Source organism: Anomaloglossus baeobatrachus, chromosome 3 (genome assembly GCF_048569485.1).
Source record: "Anomaloglossus baeobatrachus isolate aAnoBae1 chromosome 3, aAnoBae1.hap1, whole genome shotgun sequence".
In the NCBI taxonomy this organism is placed as follows: Eukaryota; Metazoa; Chordata; class Amphibia; order Anura; family Aromobatidae; genus Anomaloglossus; species Anomaloglossus baeobatrachus.
Window position 1 is genome coordinate 694024913 of NC_134355.1, and position 16330 is coordinate 694041242.

At 61.7% G+C, this 16330-nt stretch overlaps 1 pseudogene; it reads left to right on the forward strand.

Annotated features, from left to right (window-relative positions):
- The window catches only part of LOC142297086 (dystrobrevin beta-like), a 126954-nt pseudogene that overhangs the window by 21951 nt on the left and 88673 nt on the right, over positions 1-16330 (forward strand).

Below are 16330 nucleotides of genomic sequence, written 5' to 3' on the forward strand. Positions count from 1 at the left end.
TGGAGGCCGGTCCTGTCTCCTCCCTGCAGTCTGCCCTCTGGAGGCCGGTCCTGTCTCCTCCCTGCACTCTGCCCTCCTGGAGGCCGGTCCTGTCTCCTCCCTGCACTCTGGCCTCTGGAGGCCGGTCCTGTCTCCTCCTGCACTCTGGCCTCTGGAGGCCGGTCCTGTCTCCTCCTTGCACTCTGCCCTCTGGAGGCCGGTCCTGTCTCCCTCCCTGCACTCTGCCCCCTGGAGGCCGGTCCTGTCTCCTCCCTGCACTCTGCCTCCTGGAGGCCGGTCCTGTCTCCCCCCCTGCACTCTGCCCTCTTGAGGCCGGTCCTGTCTCCTCCCTGCACTCTGCCCTCCTGGAGGCCGGTCCCTGTCTCCTCCCTGCACTCTGCCTCCTGGAGGCCGGTCCCTGTCTCCTCCCTGCACTCTGCCCCCTGGAGGCCGGTCCTGTCTCCTCCCTGCACTCTGCCCCCTGGAGGCCGGTCATGTCTCCCCCCTGCACTTTGCCCCCTGGATGCCGGTCCTGTCTCCTCCCTACACTCTGCCTCCTGGAGGCCGGTCCTGTCTCCTCCCTGCACTCTGCCTCCTGGAGGCCGGTCCTGTCCTCCCCCCTGCACTCTGCCCTCTTGAGGCCGGTCCTGTCTCCTCCCTGCACTCTGCCTCCTGGAGGCCGGTCCTGTCGTCTCCCTGCACTCTGCTCTATCGGCCATGTTGCATGTCACCCCGCTGACCTTTGCCTTGTCCTTCTTTAGGGGCGCAGAACTTTGACGTGATCCGGCTGTCCACGTACCGGACGGCGTGCAAGCTGCGGTTCGTGCAGAAGAGGTGTAACCGTGAGTGCAGCACCCCCAAAAGCAGCACCCCCAAAAGCAGCGCCTCGCCCCCCACCATTCCCCAGATCTCTGCAGGCAAAATGTGCTTATTTATTGACAGCAAGCAGAGATCCAGCACATGCCCTGAGCTCGGAGGTCTCACAGCTGCGGGTTTGTTACAGTTTTATCCAGTTCAGACAATCCTCTGTGAGCCAAAGAGCCGTATCCCTGCACTGACACACTGTAACAAACGTCCGGGAGAGGACAGAGAGCAGCGCTGATGTCTGGATGCAACTGCTCGCCCGCCACGCTCTCCCCCCAACCCCACGCTCGCCCGCCTGTTGCGCTCTCCCTCCCACCCCCTGCTCACTGGCCTGTCGCGCTCTCCCCACGCTCGCTGGCCTGTCGCGCTCTCCCCCACGCTCGCTGGCCTGTCGCGCTCTCCCCACGCTCGCTGGCCTGTCGCGCTCTCCCCACGCTCGCTGGCCTGTCGCGCTCTCCCCCACGCTCGCTGGCCTGTCGTCGCGCTCTCCCCACGCTCGCTGGCCTGTCGCGCTCTCCCCACGCTCGCTGGCCTGTCGCGCTCTCCCCACGCTCGCTGGCCTGTCGCGCTCTCCCCACGCTCGCTGGGCCTGTCGCGCTCTCCCCACGCTCGCTGGCCTGTCGCGCTCTCCCCATGCTTGCTCGCCCCCACGCTCGCTCGCCCCGTCGCGCTCTCCCCATGCTTGCTCGCCCCACGCTCGCTCGCCCGTCGCACTCTCCCCATGCTTGCTCGCTCGCCCGTCGCACTCTCCCCATGCTTGCTCGCCCCACGCTCGCTCGCCCGTCGCACTCTCGTCCCCCACCTCCTCGCTTGCCTCTCGCCTCCTCGCTCACCTCTCTCATGCTCCCTCACTTGTTGCCCCGCTCTCGTTCCCACCTCCTCGCTCACCTGTTGTGCGTCTCGTCCCCCACCTCTTTGCTTGCCCGTCGCGCTCTCCCCTTTCTCGGCCGCCTGTCGCGCGCTCCCCTCGCACGCACCCCCTCGCGCGCTCCCCTCGCTCCCTCCCCCTGTCGCGTGCTCCCCTCGCTCGCCCCCTCGCGCGCTCCCCTCGCTCCCCTCCCCTGTCGCGTGCTCCCCTCGCTCGCCCCTCGCGTGCTCCCCTCACTCGCCCCCTCGCGCGCTCCCCTCGCTCCCTCCCCTGTCGCGCGCTCCCCTCGCTCCCTCCCCTGTCGCGCGCTCCCCTCGCTCCCTCCCCTGTCGCGCGCTCCCCTCGCGCGCTCCCCTCGCTCCCTCCCCTGTTGCGCGCTCCCCCTCGCTCCCTCCCTGTCGTGTGCTCCCCCTCGCTCGCCCCTCGCGCGCTCCCCTCGCTCCCTCCCCTGTCGCGTGCTCCCCTCGCTCGCTCCCTCGCGCGCTTCCCTCGCTCCCTCCCCTGTCGCACGCTCCCCTCGCTCGCCCCCCTCGCTCCCTCCCCTGTCGCGTGCTCCCCTCGCTCCCTCCCCTGTCGCACGCTCCCCTCGCCTCGCCCCTCGCGCGCTCCCCTCGCTCCCTCCCCTGTCGCACGCTCCCCTCGCTCGCCCCTCGCGCGCTCCCCTCGCTCTCCTCCCCTGTCGCACGCTCCCCCTCGCTCGCCCCTCGCGCGCTCCCCTCGCTCCCTCCCCTGTCGCACGCTCCCCTCGCTCGCCCCTCGCGCGCTCCCCTCGCTTCCTCCCCTGTCGCACGCTCCCCTCGCTCGCCCCCTCGCGCGCTCCCCTCGCTTCCTCACCTGTGGCTCTCCTGTCTCGCAGTTCACCTGGTTGACATCTGGAACATGATTGAGGCGTTCCGGGACAACGGTCCTGAACACGCTGGATCACACGGCGAGATGAACGTGTCGCGGCTGGAGACCATCATCTCCTCCATCTACTACCAGCTGAACAAGCGGCTGCCGTCCACCCACCAGATCAGCGTGGACCAGTCCATCAGCCTGCTGCTCAACTTCATGATCGCCCGCCTACGACAGGTGCGTCCCCGCCACCAGCCACCGCGCACACATACCCGGGGGGCGCAAGTGTCACAGGGACCCCTATACATACCAAAGAGCAGCTGAAGGGGTCAAAGAGCGGGACATCGAGGTGCAGTGGGGGAACAAGAGTGGAGGAGGAGGGTCTGGGGATCAGACTGGGGAGGAGGAGGATGAGAGCGGGAGGGAAGGGCGGGGGATAGGATCTGGGGATCGGACAGGTGGGGGGAGGATGAGATAGGGGGGGATGGGATCTGGTGAATGGGAAGGGAGGATGGGATCGATGTGATCTGGGGATCTGCCGGTGATCTCTTGCCCTCTGTTGCAGTGAAGGACACGGGAAGCTGACGGTTTTCTCGGTGAAGGCGATCCCTGGCGACCCTTTGTGGTGGGAAGATCCTGGACAAGTTGAGATGTGAGTGTGGGGGAAGGTGTGCTGTGCCCCATATGCAGAGCTGTCCTCTCACAGGTGCCCTCTGGTGGCGGCACAGGGTATCACCACCGGCCATTATCCGCCATCTCCTCACATTGTGCTGATCCTGAGCCACATCCTGACAGCGAGAGACGACACGAGCAGAACAGGGAGTGCAGCTCTGGAGGCAACTGGAGCACGTAATACATAATCTGACAGCAGAAGTGTAGGAGCCGCTGTGCTTGACCGGGGCAAAATGCTTGAATATTAGGTGCAGCTCTAGTCAGGACTGGAGTATAATAGATGAGAAGGGAGCAGAAATGTAAGCATAGCTCTGACTCTCTGGAATATAAGACGGGATTGCAGCTCTGGCAGGGACTAGAGTAATGGCATGACATGCAGCTCTGGGGGGGACTGGAGTAATGGCATGACATGCAGCTATGGCGGGGACTGGAGTAATGGCATGACGTGCAGCTCTGGCAGGCACTGGAGTAATGGCATGACGTGCAGCTCTGGCGGGGGACTGGAGAAATGGTATGACGTGCAGCTTTGGCAGGGACTGTAGTAATGGCATGACATGCAGCTCTGGCAGGGACTGTAGTAATGGCATTGAAGTGCAGCTCTGGCAGGGGACTGTAGTAATGGCATTGAATTGCAGCTCTGGCAGGGACTGTAGTAATGGCATTGAATTGCAGCTCTGGCAGGGACTGGAGTAGTGGCATGACGTGTAGCTCTGTCAGGGACTGGAGTAATGGCATGACATGCAGCTCTGGCAGGGACTGGAGTAATGGCATGAAGTGCAGCTCTGGCAGGGACTGGAGTAATGGCATGACGTGCAGCTCTGGCAGGGACTGGAGTAATGGCATGACATGCAGCTCTGGCAGGGACTGGAGTAGTGGCATGACATGCAGCTCTGGCAGGGACTGGAAGTAGTGGCATGACGTGCAGCTCTGGCGGGGACTGGAGAAATGGTATGACGTGCAGCTTTGGCAGGGACTGTAGTAATGGCATGACATGCAGCTCTGGGGGGGACTGGAGTAATGGCCATGACATGCAGCTATGGCGGGGACTGGAGTAATGGCATGACGTGCAGCTCTGGCAGGCACTGGAGTAATGGCATGACGTGCAGCTCTGGCGGGGACTGGAGAAATGGTATGACGTGCAGCTTTGGCAGGGACTGTAGTAATGGCATGACGTGCAGCTCTGGCAGGGACTGGTAGTAATGGCATTGAAATGCAGCTCTGGCAGGGGACTGTAGTAATGGCATTGAATTGCAGCTCTGGCAGGGACTGTAGTAATGGCATTGAGTTGCAGCTCTGGCAGGGACTGGAGTAGTGGCATGACGTGTAGCTCTGTCAGGGACTGGAGTAATGGCATGACATGCAGCTCTGGCAGGGACTGGAGTAATGGCATGAAGTGCAGCTCTGGCAGGGACTGGAGTAATGGCATGACGTGCAGCTCTGGCAGGGACTGGAGTAATGGCATGACATGCAGCTCTGGCAGGGACTGGAGTAGTGGCATGACATGCAGCTCTGGCAGGGACTGGAGTAATGGCATGACATGCAGCTCTGGCAGGGACTGGAGTAATGGCATGACGTGCAGCTCTGGCAGGGACTGGAGACGGCTCGATGTAACTCATGATCAGTACATGATGAATCCAGGAGGAGGCGCTGCTGATCCTTCTTATGTATGATGGCGGACTACAAACCCCAGCATGCCCCTGCAGCCCCAGGCACTGTTTGATCTGCGCTGGATGGGTGAGCGCCTCCTGGCACTTGTAGTCCCCCTGTGCAGTGCGGCTGACCTCTCACCTGCTATTTTATCTCCTATTAGACTCCAGAGCGCCCTCTGCTGGACGCAGCGCCGCCAGGTTGGTGCGTAGAGTCGCTAATAACCCGCTACTAACCTCACCCATCACCAATCCGTAACAACGTAACACCTGGGCGGGGGGCGCCCCGATGTCAGGGGCCCGCACCGCGAGACCCCGGAACCCCGAGATCCCGGAATCAAGAGGAGAGTGATCATCTAAAGACTGACACAGCTCAATAATCTGGGGTTATGCACACCGATAATCCGGGTTTTATGCACACCGATAATCCGGGGTTATGCACACCGATAATCCGGGGTTATGCACACCGATAATCCGGGGTTATGCACACGAGATAATCCGGGGTTATGCACACCGATAATCCGGGGTTATGCACACCGATAATCCGGGGTTATGCACACCGATAATCCGGGGTTATGCACACCGATAATCCGGGGTTATGCACACCGATAATCCGGGGTTATGCACACCGATAATCCGGGGTTATGCACACCGATAATCCGGGGTTATGCACACCGATAATCCGGGGGTTATGCACACCGATAATCCGGGGTTATGCACACCGATAATCCGGGGTTATGCACACCGATAATCCGGGGTTATGCACACCGATAATCCGGGGTTATGCACACCGATAATCCGGGGTTATGCACACTGATGATCCGGGGTTATGCACACTGATGATCCGGGGTTATACACACTGATAATCCGGGGTTATACACACTGATAATCCGGGGTTATACACACTGATAATCCCGGGTTATACACACTGATAATCCCGGGTTATACACACTGATAATCCTGGGTTATACACACTGATAATCCCGGGTTATACACACTGATATCAGGTCCAGGCACTGATAATCCCTCATCACACAGATAAAGCTGTATAATCTCACCGTCCGTCGCTGCGGTCATGTGACGCAGTCTGTGCAGTGCTGTGACTCCTCCAGGGGGCGCCGCTGACAGTGCAGGGACACCGGGATCACTTTAAGGTGTGGGCCTTGTATTGTCACTGTGATGGCGGGGGTCCCGTCTCCTCTTGTAGCAGTGTGGTCTGGGGGTCCGGGCCCCTGTAGGGTGTCCCCCTGCTCTGCACTCGGGGGGCCCTCCGTGTAGGATCGCGGTGGTCCGCAGCGGCTGTGGTGAGTCCAGGACGGGGGTCACTAATCCTGGACTGATCACTCGCAGCCCACCTTAGATAACCTCCGGATACAGTTACCAGCCCCCCGTCTGGTGCGGAGGCCTCAGCGCTGACTCGGGGGGCCGCCTCCGGGCCCGCCTAACCTCACCTCACATCTAATCCTGACATCTGCTCCAGTCACAGCTAAAGCTGCAAGAAACTCGTCCTCCCCAGTCATCAAGGCTGTAATGTGCTCAGGTCACCGCCGGCCAGCAGGGGGTGCCACCATTGTGAGGTGCAGCTTCAGCTGTGACTGGAGGAGACAGCGGATGATTGGTGACCCGGAAGGGGGCGTACTAACCCGCCAGTGTGGGAGGAGCTTCACGTGACCCCGCCCCGCCTTCCTGTGTCCGCAGATATCTTCTCCCAAGTGTCCGACTCCAGCGGCTTCATGCTCTTCACCAAGTTTGACCAGTTCCTGCGGGAGGCGCTGAAGCTGCCGACCACCGTGTTCGAGGGTCCGTCCTTCGGGTACACGGAGCACTCTGCACGCTCCTGCTTCCCCCCACAGGTAAGGAGCGCTGCACGCGGGGGGGCCGGGGGGCGTATGCTGGGGGGGGCCGGGGGCGTATGCTGGGGGGGCCGGGGGCGTATGCTGGGGGGGCCGGGGGCGTACGCGGGGGGCCGAGGGTGTACGCGGGGGGCCGAGGGTGTACGCGGGGGCGTACGCAGGGAGCCGAGGGTGTACGCGGGGGCTGGGGGCGTACGCTAGGGGGGTGAGTATTTCTGCCGCTATCAGTGATTGATCTCGTGTCTCGCAGAAGAAGATCGCCCTGAACATGTTTTTAGACACGGTTATGGCCGATCCCCCCCCCTCAGTGCCTCGTCTGGTTACCTCTAATGCATCGGCTGGCCCATGTAGAAAACGGTGAGTGCGAGACATGTTGACCCCTCCCCCCTGTTGACCCCCCTCCCCCCTGTTGACCCCCTCCCCCCCCTGTTGACCCCTCCCCCCCTGGTTGACCCCTCCCCCTATTGACCCCCTCCCCCCTGTTGACCCCTCCCCCCTGTTGACCCCTCCCCCCTGTTGACCCCCTCCCCCTGTTGACCCTCCCCCCTGTTGACCCCCCTCCCCCCTGTTGACCCCCTCCCCCTGTTGCTTGACCCCCTCCCCCTGTTGTTGACCCCCCTCCCCCTGTTGTTGACCCCCTCCCCCTGTTGTTGACCCCCTCCCCCTGTTGTGACCCCCTCCCCCTGTTGTTGACCCCCTCCCCCTGTTGTTGACCCCCCTCCCCCTGTTGTTGACCCCCCTCCCCCTGTTGTTGACCCCTCCCCCTGTTGTTGACCCCCTCCCCCTGTTGTTGACCCCCTCCCCCCTGTTAACCCCCTCCCCCCTGTTGACCCCCCTCCCCCTGTTGACCCCCTCCCCCTGTTGACCCCCTCCCCCTGTTGATCCCGCTCTCTGTTGATCCCGCTCTCTGTTGATCCCGCTCTCTGTTGATCCCTCTCTCTGTTGATCCCTCTCTCTGTTGATCCCTCTCTCTGTTGATCCCTCTCTCTGTTGATCCCTCTCTCTGTTGATCCCTCTCTCTGTTGATCCCTCTCTCTGTTGATCCCTCTCTCTGTTGATCCCTCTCTCTGTTGATCCCTCTCTCTGTTGATCCCTCTCTCTGTTGATCCCTCTCTCTGTTGATCCCTCTCTCTGTTGATCCCTCTCTCTGTTGATCCCTCTCTCTGTTGATCCCTCTCTCTGTTGATCCCTCTCTCTGTTGATCCCTCTCTCTGTTGATCCCTCTCTCTGTTGATCCCTCTCTCTGTTGATCCCTCTCTCTGTTGATCCCTCTCTCTGTTGATCCCTCTCTCTGTTGATCCCTCTCTCTGTTGATCCCTCTCTCTGTTGATCCCTCTCTCTGTTGATCCCTCTCTCTGTTGATCCCTCTCTCTGTTGATCCCTCTCTCTGTTGATCCTCTCTCTGTTGATCCCTCTCTCTGTTGATCCCTCTCTCTGTTGATCCCTCTCTCTGTTGATCCCTCTCTCTGTTGATCCCTCTCTCTGTTGATCCTCTCTCTGTTGATCCCTCTCTCTGTTGATCCCTCTCTCCGTTGATCCCCTCTCTGTTCCCCCCCATTGACCCCCACCCATTGACACGTTGACCCTCCCTACTCCCCCTGTTGATCCCTCTCTGGTCCCCTCTGTTGACCCCACCTGCCCATTGACCACCCTCTACTACCCCCTGTTGACTCCTCTGCTCCCACCCCGTTGACTGCACTCCTCTCTCCCCCGTTGACTTCCTCTCTCCCCCGTTGACTTCCTCTCTCCCCCCGTTGACTTCCTCTCTCCCCCGTTGACTTCCTCTCTCCCCCGTTGACTTCCTCTCTCCCCCGTTGACTTCCTCTCTCCCCCGTTGACTTCCTCTCTCCCCCCGTTGACTTCCTCTCTCCCCCCGTTGACCTCCTCTCTCCCCGTTGACCCTCTCCTCCCCCGTTGACCTCCTCTCTCCCCGTTGACCTCCTCTCTCCCCCCGTTGACCTCCTCTCTCCCCCGTTGACTTCCTCTGTATCCTGTCCGCCCTGACCCGTTGACCCCTTCTCTCCTGTGCCCCTCCCCGTTGAGCCCTCTCTCCTGTGCCCCTCCCCTTTGACCCCTCTCTCCTCTGCCCTTCCCCGTTGACCCCCCTCTCTCCTCTGCCCTTCCCCGTTGACCCCCTCTCTCCTCTGCCCTTCCCCCGTTGACCCCCTCTCTCCTCTGCCCTTCCCTGTTGACCCCCTCTCTCCTGTGCCCTGGCCCGTTGACCTCTTCTCTCCAGTGCCCTGCCCCGTTGACCCCTCTCTCTCCTGTGCCGGCCCGTTGACTCCTCTCTTTCCTGTGCCCGGCCCCGTTGACCCCTCTCTCTCGTGTGCCCGGCCCTGTTGACCCCCCTCTCTCTCGTGTGCCCGGCCCTGTTGACCCCCCTCTCTCTCGTGTGGCCCCGGCCCTGTTGACCCCTCTCTCTCGTGTGCCAGGCCTTGTTGACCCCCTCTCTCTCGTGTGCCAGGCCTTGTTGACCCCCCTCTCTCTCCTGTGCCCGGCCCTGTTGACCCCTCTCTCTCCTGTGCCCGGCCCTGTTGACCCCTCTCTCTCCTGTGCCCCTCCCCGTTGACCCCTCTCTCTCCTGCCCCTCCCCGTTGACCCCTCTCTCTCCTGTGCCCCTCCCCGTTGACCCCCTCTCTCCCCCGTTGACCCCTCTCTCCTGTGCCCGCAGTCTTCCATCCGGTGGAGTGCTCGTACTGCCGCTGTGAGAGTATGATGGGTTTCCGCTACCCGCTGCCAGCAGTGCCACAACTACCAGCTGTGCCAGAGCTGCTTCTGGAGGGGGCCACGCCAACGGGCCGCACAGCAACCAGCACCAGATGAAGGAGCACTCGTCTGGGTGAGTGGTCCTGTGTGCAGCTCCGTGGGGAGGGGGCCGGGGCCTGTCGCTGCCTCCCCCAGGTCCGTGGCCTGTCGCTGCCTCCCCCAGGGTCCGTGGCCTGTCGCTGCCTCCCCCAGGGTCCGTGGCCTGTCGCTGCCTCCCCCAGGGTCCGTGGCCTTGTCGCTGCCTCCCCCAGGTCCGTGGCCTGCCGCTGCCTCCCCCAGGGTCCGTGGCCTGCCGCTGCCTCCCCCAGGGTCCGTGGCCTGCCGCTGCCTCCCCCAGGGTCCGTGGCCTGCCGCTGCCTCCCCCAGGGTCCGTGGCCTGCCGCTGCCTCCCCCAGGGTCCGTGGCCTGCCGCTGCCTCCCCCAGGGTCCGTGGCCTGCCGCTGCCTCCCCCAGGGTCCGTGGCCTGCCGCTGCCTCCCCAGGGTCCGTGGCCTGTCGCTGCCTCCCCCAGGGTCCGTGGCCTGTCGCTGCCTCCCCCAGGGTCCGTGGCCTGCCGCTGCCCTCCCCCAGGGTCTGTGGCCTGCCGCTGCCTCCCCCAGGGTCTGCCTCCCCCAGGGGGCCGTGGCCTGCCGCTGCCTCCTCCAGGGTCCGTGGCCTGCCGCTGCCTCTCAGGGTTGCCTCCCCCAGGGTCTGCCTCCCCCAGGGGCCGGGGCCTGCCGCTGCCTCCCCCAGGGGCCGGGGCCTGCCGCTGCCTCCCCCAGGGTCCGGGGCCTGCCGCTGCCTCCCCCAGGCGCCGGGGCCTGCCGCTGCCTCCCCCAGGGTCTGCCTCCCCCAGGGGCCGGGGCCTGCCGCTGCCTCCCCCAGGGTCTGCCTCCCCCAGGGGTCCGGGGCCTGCCGCTGCCTCCCCCAGGGTCCGGGGCCTGCCGCTGCCTCCCCCAGGGTCCGGGGCCTGCCGCTGCCTCCCCCAGGCGCCGGGGCCTGCCGCTGCCTCCCCCAGGGTCTGCCTCCCCCAGGCGCCGGGGCCTGCCGCTGCCTCCCCCCAGGGTCTGCCTCCCCCAGGGGCCCGGGCCTGCCGCTGCCTCCCCCAGGGTCTGCCTCCCCCAGGGGCCCGGGGCCTGCCGCTGCCTCCACCAGGCGCCGGGGCCTGCCGCTGCCTCCCCCAGGGTCTGCCTCCCCCAGGGGCCCGGGCCTGCCGCTGCCTCCCCCAGGGTCTGCCTCCCCCCAGGGGCCCGGGGCCTGCCGCTGCCTCCACCAGGGGCCGGGGCCTGCCGCCTGCCTCCCCGGGGGCCACACGTGACTCCTGGGCCCCTCACTGTGTTCAGCTGCAGATAATTGTGTGAGAACAGCGACATCTCGTTAGCAGAAAGGGTTAACTAGCGTGAAAACATTATATCGTGACCACGGGGTCTGAGGGGCAATAACCCGTGTAACCCCCGGCCCCACCCTGGCCCACCATCATCAGATCCTCTCCTGCTCTGGGGTCCCGGCTGCTCTGACACTTCTCACAGCTGCAGGTTTGTTACATTGTATCAGTTCTAGTACATGCCGACAGCAGAGAAGCTGAAAATGAGGGCGCTCACTGCACATTGTGTGACCGGGTATATATAACCAGCAGAGGGCGCTCACTGCACATGTGTGACCGGGTATATATAACCAGCAGAGGGCGCTCACTGCACATGTGTGACCGGGTATATATAACCAGCAGAGGGCGCTCACTGCACATGTGTGACCGGGTATATATAACCAGCAGAGGGCGCTCACTGCACATGTGTGGACCGGGGTATATATAACCAGCAGGGGGCACTCACTGCACATGTGTGACCGGGTATATATAACCAGCAGGGGGCACTCACTGCACACGTGTGACCGGGTATATATAACCAGCAGGGGGCACTCACTGCACACGTGTGACCGGGTATATATAACCAGCAGAGGGCGCTCACTGCACATGTGTGACCGGGTATATATAACCAGCAGGGGGCACTCACTGCACACGTGTGACCGGGTATATATAACCAGCAGGGGGCGCTCACTGCACATGTGTGACCGGGTATATATAACCAGCAGGGGGCACTCACTGCACACGTGTGACCGTGTATATATAACCAGCAAGGGGCACTCACTGCACACGTGTGACCGGGTATATATAACCAGCAGGGGGCGCTCACTGCACATGTGTGACCGGGTATATATAACCAGCAGGGGGCGCTCACTGCACATGTGTGACCGGGTATATATAACCAGCAGGGGGCACTCACTGCACACGTGTGACCGGGTATATATAACCAGCAGGGGGCACTCACTGCACATGTGTGACGGGTATATATAACCAGCGGGGGGCGCTCACTGCACATGTGTGACCGGGTATATATAACCAGCGGGGGGCACTCACTGCACATGTGTGACCGGGTATATATAACCACCAGAGGGCGCTCACTGCACATGTATGACCGGGTATATATAACCACCAGAGGGCGCTCACTGCACATGTGTGACCGGGTATATATAACCACCAGAGGGCGCTCACTGCATATGTGTGACCGGATATATATAACCAGCGGGGGGCGCTCACTGCACATGTGTGACCGGGTATATATAACCAGCGGGGGGCGCCCACTGCACATGTGTGACCGGGAATATATAACCAGCAGAGGGCGCTCACTGCACATGTGTGACCGGGTATATATAACCAGCGGGGGGCGCCCACTTGCACATGTGTGACCGGGTATATATAACCAGCGGGGGGCGCCCACTGCACACTGTGTGACCGGGAATATATAACCAGCAGAGGGCGCTCACTGCACATGTGTGACGGGTATATATAACCAGCAGAGGGCGCTCACTGCACATGTGTGACCGGGTATATATAACCAGCAGAGGGCGCTCACTGCACATGTCTGACCGGGTATATATAACCAGCGGGGGGTGCCCACTGCACATGTGTGACCGGGTATATATAACCACCAGAGGGCGCTCACTGCACATGTGTGACCGGGTATATATATAACCAGCAGAGGGCGCCCACTGCACATGTGTGACTGGGTATATATAACCAGCGGGGGGCGCTCACTGCACATGTGTGACCGGGTATATATAACCAGCGGGGGGCGCCCACTGGACATGTGTGACCGGGAATATATAACCAGCAGAGGGCGCTCACTGCACATGTGTGACCGGGTATATATAACCAGCAGAGGGCGCTCACTGCACATGTCTGACCGGGTATATATAACCAGCGGGGGGTGCCCACTGCACATGTGTGCCCGGGTATATATAACCACCAGAGGGCGCTCACTGCACATGTGTGACCGGGTATATATATAACCAGCAGAGGGCGCCCACTGCACATGTGTGACTGGGTATATATAACCAGCGGGGGGCGCTCACTGCACATGTGTGACCGGGTATATATAACCAGCGGGGGGCGCCCACTGCACATGTGTGACTGGGTATATATAACCAGCGGGGGGCGCTCACTGCACATGTGTGACCGGGTATATATATAACCAGCAGAAGGGCGCTCACTGCACATGTTTGACCGGGGATATATAACCAGCAGGGGGCACTCACTGCACATGTGTGACCGGGTATATATAACCAGCGGGGGGCGCTCACTGCACATGTGTGACTGGGTATATATAACCAGCGGGGGGCGCTCACTGCACATGTTTGACCGGGGATATATAACCAGCAGGGGGCACTCAGGGGGTCCCCTGTCCTTCGCCCCTCTCTCCGCGGTTCCTTGTCCTCCCCTCTCTCCGGGGTCCCCTGTCCTTCTCCCCTCTCTCCGGGGTCTCCTGCCCTTCTCACCTCTCTCCGGGGTCCCCTGTCCTTCTCCCCTGTCTCCGGGGTCCCCTATCCTTCTCCCCTCTCTCCGGGGTCCCCTATCCTTCTCCCCTCTCTCCGGGGTCCCCTGTCCTTCTCCCCTCTCTCCGGGGTCCCCTGTCCTTCTCCCCTCTCTCCGGGGTCCCCTGTCCTTCTCCCCTCTCTCCGGGGTCCCCTGTCCTTCTCCCCTCTCTCCGGGGTCCCCTGTCCTTCTCCCCTCTCTCCGGGGTCCCCTGTCCATATCCCCTCTCTCCGGGGTCCCCTGTCCTTCTCCCCTGTCTTTCTCCCCTGTCTTTCTCCCCTCTCTCTGGGGTCCCTTGTCCTTCTCCCCTCTCTCCGGGGTCCCCTGTCCTTCTCCCCTCTCTCTGGGGTCCCCTGTCCTTCGCCCCTCTCTCCGGGGTCCCCTGTCCTTCTCCCCTCTCTCTGGGGTCCCCTGTCCTTCGCCCCTCTCTCCGGGGTCCCCTGTCCTTCTCCCCTCTCTCCGGGGTCCCCTGTCCTTCTCCCCTCTCTCTGGGGTCCCCTGTCCTTCGCCCCTCTCTCCGGGGTCCCCTGTCCTTCGCCCCTCTCTCCGGGGTCCCCTGTCCTTCTCCCCTCTCTCCGGGGTCCCCTGTCCTCCCCTCTCTCCGGGGTCCCATGTCCTTCTCCCCTCTCTCCGGGGTCCCCTGTCCTTCTCCCCTCTCTCCGGGGTCCCCTGTCCTTCTCCCCTCTCTCTGGGGTCCCCTGTCCTTCTCCCCTCTCTCCGGGGTCCCCTGTCCTTCTCCCCTCTCTCCGGGGTCCCCTGTCCTTCTCCCCTCTCTCCGGGGTCCCCTGTCCTTCTCCCCTCTTCTTCCGGGGTCCCCTGTCCTTCTCCCCTCTCTCTGGGGTCCCCTGTCCTTCGCCCCTCTCTCCGGGGTCCCCTGTCCTTCTCCCCTCTCTCCGGGGTCCCCTGTCCTTCGCCCCTCTCTCCGGGGTCCCCTGTCGTTCTCCCCTCTCTCTGGGGTCCCCTGTCCTTCTCCCCTCTCTCCGGGGTCCCCTGTCCTTCTCCCCTCTCTCCGGGGTCCCCTGTCCTTCTGCCCTCTCTCTGGGGTCCCCTGTCCTTCTGCCCTCTCTCCGGGGTCCCCTGTCCTCCCCTCTCTCCGGGGTCCCCTGTCGTTCTCCCCTCTCTCTGGGGTCCCCTGTCCTTCGCCCCTCTCTTTGGGGTCCCCTGTCCTTCTCCCCTCTCTCCGGGGTCCCCTGTCCTCCCCTCTCTCCGGGGTCCCCTGTCCTTCGCCCCTCTCTCCGGGGTCCCCTGTCCTTCTCCCCTCTCTCCGGGGTCTCCTGCCCTCCGCCCCTCTCTCCGGGGTCTCCTGCCCTTCGGTTTGGTAGTAGTGTTGGTAGGTGTCGGCGGTGTCTGCTGGGGGTTGTAGTTCTCCACATATTGAGGTGATTGATGTTTCCTTTTCTCTTTCTGTCTCCAGAAGTCGCCGGCGAAGAAGTTGAGTCACGCCATCAGTAAATCTTTTGGCTGCGTCCCGACGAGAGAACTGCCCCATCCGGTGTTCCCAGAGCACCCCGAAAAACCGCTGGACCTCTCCCACATAGTGTGAGTACAGGATAGCCGGGGCTGGTACGGGGTCCTGTGCCGGGGTCTCTGCTCGCACCGCTGCGCCTGTCACCTATACACTGATCTATGCTGCGACACACAGGACCTGTCCGGTCTCTATACATGGGACCCCCGCATTAATAACCAGTAACCCCCCGCACACCGGGGCCTAGAGACTCTGACACCAGAATATTTCACTGTAGCTCTATCCAGTGATCCCTCATTTCCAGCTGCTTCCACTGATGCTGCAGAGCTGCACTCACTATTCTGCTGGTGTAGTCACTGTGTACATACATTACTGATCCTGAGTTACCTCCTGTATTATACTCCAGAGCTGCACTCACTATTCTGCTGGTGCAGTCACTGTATATACATTACTGATCCTGAGTTACCTCCTGTATTATACCTCAGAGCTGCACTCACTATTCTGCTGGTGCAGTCACTGTGTACATACATTACATTACTGATCCGGAGTTACCTCCTGTATTATACTCCAGAGCTGCACTCACTATTCTGCTGGTGCAGTCACTATGTACATTATATTACTAATCCTGTATTTTCCTCCAGAGCTGCACTCGCTATTCTGCTCTGCAATGTAAGCATTGTGTGGTCAGCGCTGCCATGTTGGTGGATGTGGGGGTCTGTAGGGGCTACGTCCGGTCGCTCTGTCCTGTGTTTCCAGCTGGTTTGCAGTAGATGGATATAATGGCGGTTATTGTCGGGGCTGGCGGGGAGCAGTATAATGTACGATATATAATCTCCAGAGCTGCCATTATCCGGCTGCTTTATGATTAGTGTCATTGCTGATTATGTGTAATTAGCGCAGAACATCTGCGTCTCCCATCAGGGCTCATAATAAGAGATCAGTATTGCTTCTCCTCGCCTCCAGAGCTGCAGCTCATCATCCCGCTACTGAATAGTCACACGCCTCACAGTGACCCCTGCGCTGTATCATCAGTGACGTCCGGTATATGAGGTCTCGGAGGCTGTATGGACAGGGCTGACATTGCAGGGGGAAGTAATGGCCACTGGAAGCAGAAGGTAGCCGGCACAAGAAAGGGAAGGTAATGACGGAAAGGGGGGCTGTAATGGGAACGGTAAAGGGGGCTGTAATGGGAATGGTAAGGGGGGCTGTAATGGGAATGGTAAAGGGGGCTGTAATGGGAATGGTAAAGGGGGCTGTAGTGGGAATGGTAAGGGGGGCTGTAATTGGAATGGTAAAGGGGGCTGTAATGGGAACGGTAAAGGGGGCTGTAGTGGGAACGGTAAAGGGGGCTGTAGTGGGAACGGTAAAGGGGGCTGTAATGGGAATGGTAAGGGGGGCTGTAGTGGGAACGGTAAAGGGGGCTGTAGTGGGAACGGTAAAGGGGGCTGTAATGGGAATGGTAAGGGGGGCTGTAATGGGAACGGTAAAGGGGGCTGTAATGGGAACAGTAAAGGAGGCTGTAATGGGAACGGTAAGG